We start from the raw sequence: 5,561 nt of genomic DNA, 5'->3' as shown, positions 1-5,561 counted from the left end.
GTCCTGCTGTGACCCACTGGGTGGACTGGGGGAGAGCATGGACTATAATGTGGACCACTGTCCATGTGGTGCAGTGGTCCTCCAGAATGTAATCGTCAGATGCAGTGGATATGTCATAATGATGGAAGGGGTTGTTGATGTGGGAGGGGTGGGGTTAGTTGGGTGTTGGGTATATGGGGACCTCATATTTTTTGAATGTAATATTAAAAGACAATAAAGAAGAAAAAAAAATACTTTTGTTCTAGTAGAGACTAGAGCTTGTCTGGGCTTACAACCCTGTCCTTCCTGATAGTGAATAACAACCAGTCTTTCAAAAGTCCTGTACTTTGGAAAGCAGAAAGGATTCTGGAGCACTCATATTAATTAAATTCTGAACTCCATTAAATTGTGTATTGGTCAGCCAAAGGGGTGCTGATGCAAAGTACCAGAAATCTCTTGGCTTTTATGAAGGGTATTTACTTGGTGTACAAGCTTACAGTTGTAAGGACCGAAGGAGTCCATCTCAAGGCTGCTTTCTCACCAAAGTTAGTTGCCACATGTTGAAGCAAGATGGCGGTTGATCTCTGCCTGGTCTCTCAGGCCTTCTCAGCTACTCTGTTCTCTTCAACTGCAAACTATCAGGCAAAATAGCTCATCTCTTCCTGGGGCTTTAGCTGTTTGGGCCCTCTTCTTTCTGTCACATGGCAGGACCAAAATGACAAAATTCTCTCCTCTTCCATGTGTCTTCCTTAGTGAGTGTCCATTTATTTCAGCCCCCAAGGGGGCAGGGACTTAACCCTGAGTTACATCCTAATGATGGGGTGAATGAAAACCCTAATTTTAACAGATAATTTAATCAAGACAGGTCAGGTGAATCTAATGCATTCAAAGGGTATCACACCCAGAGGAATAGACCAGTTTACAAACATAATCTCTTTCTTTTTTGGCATTCATAAATAATATCAAACTGCCAAAAATTGTGGTGGTCTTTAACAGTCACCAACTGTAGTAGAACAGTCTCACTTGTGGTAACTATGATCCCAGTCCAAGCAAGATGCTCAAGAGCAAACATCCTGTCCATCATGCTTCTAGACGAGGTGGCATCAGTGACAAGATAAACCTCAATACCTCAGCCAACTGGCTCCAGTGCAGTTTGTTGGATGTACACATGAGTGACACCAGGAATCTGCTAATGCTTTAGGTAATACCACTGAAAATTTGGTATTTGGAAGTACCAGTTGTACTCCGGTTAAATCAGTTTCTTGAACGGTACTGCCAAGACATTTAGGGTTCTGTTTTGTTACAGTAACTGGAATTCTTAAAATCAGGGATCCTTGTAACAATCTTTGTCCCACACTAATAATATCCCCAAACACTTGATGGCTGGCTGAAACCTTTCCTGCCTATCACAGCAGTAAAACACAATGCTTGAAGGCGGAAGATTTACTGGGGTACTGAGCTGGATCTGCAGGGGCCCAAGGGCACCTTGCAGTACTCACTCCGAGGCCTCCAAGACGTAGACACAACCAGCCAGGGCAGTCCTGTCTCCATATGTATTTCTTAATTTAAAAATTGCCCAGAAGAAGTACTCAGTAAATATCTTGCTATATTGCCTGCCTTCAGTTCCGTCATCACAGTAACCTATCCTCGTTGATCCCTTACTGTTTTTCCTAAAACAACCCTCTTAGCATCAGTTAGAAAATTGTGGCCACAACAGGGACCCTGACTGATATTGGCTTAAACCATAAGATTATCTCCTCTTGACCTAATCATCTGGCATAGGTGGACCCAGCCTTGATTGAAAAGTTCAGCATTGCCATCAAGTACCCAGGCTCCTTGAATCTTTCCATTCAGTCCCAAGATTGCAGCTGAAGCTCTAAGTACCACATCCCTACACAATGGAATTTACAGTATAAGTTCAGGAAGTGGGAGCCAGATGGAGAAGAAGATAGAATGATTTTCTATGTACATATCTTTCTCTTTAAAAAAAACAAAACAAAACTAGAAGTCTCCAGTAGATTTCTTTTATTACTCATTGATCAGACTTGTATTTATCATCAGACCAGTGGTCATCATCCTTGAAAACTAGTCAAACCAAAAGAGAGAATGGCTATTGTGCAGGCCATACCTACATCACGTCACTTTGGCACCCTGCTTAAAACACTTTCATGATACTTCATTGCCTGCCAGAAATTATCTAGTCTTCCTAGCCAGGATTTGAAGCTCCTCTGTGTTGCATTCTCCCAGTCGCATGTCCATGGGCCCCCAATATAATGCTATACAGGTGTGGAACCATCGTATTAGACACTACCAAAAGATGCCTTGTAGTTTCCTGCCTTCTTTTCCCATATTTAACTGCCTGTAAAGTTTATCAGTTCCTCCTCTTGGCCCATGTTTCCCTGCTCATCTCTGAATTTTAAAATTCATCCTTTTCATAAAGGTCCTGGTCAAATGTTTCCTCTTCTACTGAAGACGGTCTTATCCTCCTAGGCAGAAAGACCTTTCCTTTCTTCATGTTCCTCACATTGTTTTGTGTTATTCAAATGTTCCTTGGTATTTTAGTTTTGGAAAGGGACTATATATATATATATATTCAATTTCATGCCCCATTTCTCTTTACTACTGCTCAATAATAATTTTTAAAGAATTTATTTTTTAATATTGTCTTTTTAAAAAAATAGATCACACAAAATGTTACATTAAAAACATAAGATGTTCCCAATACCCCACTCCCCACACCCCATTCCTAACACATCAACATTGTTGATGCTCCATTCATTGCATTTGGTGAATACACCCTAGAGCACTGCCACACCGCATGGACCATAGTTTGCATTGTAGTTCACACTCTCCCCCAGTCCATCCTGTGGGTTATGGCAGGATATACAATGTCTTGCATCTGTTCCTGCAGTATCATTCAGGACAACTCCAAGTCCCACAAATGCCCCATATCACTCCTCTTCCTCCCTCACCCTGCCCTCAGCAACTCCCATGGCACTGTCTCCACATCAATGATACAATTTCTTCCATTGCTAGAGTCACAACAGCTCTATAGTAGAATACCAGCAAGTCCACTCCAATTCATATTATATTCTTCCACCCTGAGGACCCTGGGATGGTGATGTCCACTCCACCTCTACATCAAGAGGGGGCTTACATCCCACATGGCTGATGGATGCAATTCTCCTGTTTGCAGCTGTAGACCCTCTCAGTTCCCTGGTGTGGTGGTTGACCATTCTCACCTCCTTGTCAGCTGACCTGGGTAAGTCCAATGAAGGAGACAGTAGGTGTTGCAACTCTGTTGAGGCTCAGGGCCCTGATGGCACATAGACAGTTCAGAGATTCAAGTCTCCTGAGCATACACCAACTCCAGCACCAAACACAGGTTCAGTAAAAGTGACAGAAGAGGCATGTGTAGAGAGGTTACATCTGAGTTCAACTCCATCACATTCAGGAGTATAAATTAAAAAGTAGGGCCCACTAGCAAGGCACTGAACTCCAGAGCCATCTGCCATGACCATGGAACCTGTGTGTCTCCATAACCCTCTGGAGCACCACTACCTGGGGTTGTATCTACTTTGTTTGCCCCTGGGATCCTGCTGAAACGTACATAAGCACAACCCCTCTGATGACCTCCCAACTCATTTTGAAGTCTCTTAGCCATATAAACTCACTTAACTTTACCATTTCCCCCTTTTATTCAGGATCTTTTTCTAGTTGCATCACCAGCTGATGATGGCAGTAATCCCTCGGCACCAGGGAGGCTCATCCCAGGAGTCATGTCCCATGCTGGGGGGAAGGCAATGCATGTACATGCTGAGTTTAGCTTAGAGAGTGGCCACATTTGAGCAATATGGAGGTTCTCAGGAGGTAACCCTTAGGCACCCTGCATCTTTAGGCCTAGTTGAAATTTAAAGGCTCATAAGTATAGTCATCAGTATCAAGGGTCCATTATTGGACCATCCTTCTTCACTGGTCTTTGTCCTTCCACTTGGGGGATGATTGCTTCTCCATTGGGGAATGTGACAGAGCCTCCCAGGATGGAAACTCTGCACTCTCTCAGTTGTCATGTGTAACTATCCACTATGACAATACCCAATGAATATCCAAACATACCTATATACCCTATATGCATGCCCTGGAGAACTCCCTCCCACCCATGTGTCCCCCATCAGTGACACCACACACCAGTGCTCTTCCCCTGCCATAGTTGAACCCCTCTGTAATCGAAACCTTCTTTAAAAATGGAGCCAAATATATTGCCAAATTCAATTAGTAGGTAAATTAAATAGTATTGACAGGTTTAAAGATTAAAAATAGAATGCATAATAATATAGAAAAACTAAAATAAAGTAAAAAATAAATTAAGGTATTAAAAATGAAACATATCATAAAACTTTGTTTTTGATGTTTTGCCTTTCATTACAGTAATAGGTGTTGCTGTGCATGTACAGTGGCAAGGCAATCTCCTCCATTCCTTTCTCAGTGTCTACATCGTTTTTTTTTTTTAATTTTGTCTTCTAAAAAGTTTTAGATCACAGTAAAGTCACATATACAAAACAGGGGACTCCTGTATACCCAACATCAAACCCACTTCCCAGCAGTGATCTCTTTTACATGTGGATGTTATATTTGCTACAGCTGATGTACAGATATTGAAACATAGCTACCAACCATGATTCCATTATGGCTTACATTATGGTTTATATTTTAGACTATACACTTTTATACATTTTTGGCTACATTATAGTTTACATTTTAGACTATACACTTCCATAAATTTTTGGTGAAATTTAACATAGCTTATATTCATTGTTGCACAATCTTGTGGAATACTTCCATTGCCCCACAGTTACGCCCACTTCCATCTATTCTATCCTCTCTCCCCCTCCCCTCAGAGCCCACAGTGACAACCAAGCTTCACTGCTTGAAGGACAAGATTCATAGATACAACAATGCGGAGGGCTTGACACTCTAGTCTGTCCTCCCCCATTGGGAGCCACCCCTGGTCTCGAGAGACACCCTCTTCTCTGTGATTATCAATCCACCCCAGGATGGGGATACATTTTCCTGTTCATTGTATATGCCTCCACCCACTGATATAGCACAATATGACAAGATGAGCTCTCACACATTCCCTAGAAGCCTGCCCCCGGTGAACACTGTGCCAGATGCCCCTGTCAAACACCTTAAACAATTAACCCTTCCTTATTATATTTTCTAAAGAGTTTTCTCAACATTATAGTTTCAGCCATGGACCCGACAATCTCCCATGTTCACCCACTCACCCCAAACCCTCCCCCCTATTCCATGGGCCATCTGACCCAACCTCCCAACCTTAGCCCCCCTCAAGCCTGCAAAGCCCCACCCAGTAGATCCCTATGCCCCCATCTTATCTCTTTACTGCAGTACTGTTTACCTTCACTTTGTCATAGATATTATCTGTGCAGGCACCAGCTCACAACCTTCCTCTCCCCGGCTATTTCCTGTAAGCCTATCGTCCAGTCTCTAGCTCTCTGAGACAGCTTGATTTGCTTAATTCATATCAGAATGGTCAAGTAGTATTTGTTCTTCAATGGCTG

The 5,561-nt window shown here is 42.6% G+C and overlaps 1 pseudogene; it reads right to left on the bottom strand.

The window, feature by feature from the left end:
• Nucleotides 1-310: 310 nt before the first annotated feature.
• On the bottom strand, nucleotides 311-1,611 carry LOC101412656 (isochorismatase domain-containing protein 1-like; annotated as a pseudogene).
• Nucleotides 1,612-5,561: the final 3,950 nt, after the last annotated feature.

This window comes from Dasypus novemcinctus, chromosome 15, assembly GCF_030445035.2.
Source record: "Dasypus novemcinctus isolate mDasNov1 chromosome 15, mDasNov1.1.hap2, whole genome shotgun sequence".
Classification (NCBI taxonomy): domain Eukaryota; kingdom Metazoa; phylum Chordata; class Mammalia; order Cingulata; family Dasypodidae; genus Dasypus; species Dasypus novemcinctus.
This window is presented reverse-complemented; position numbering and strand designations above follow the sequence as displayed.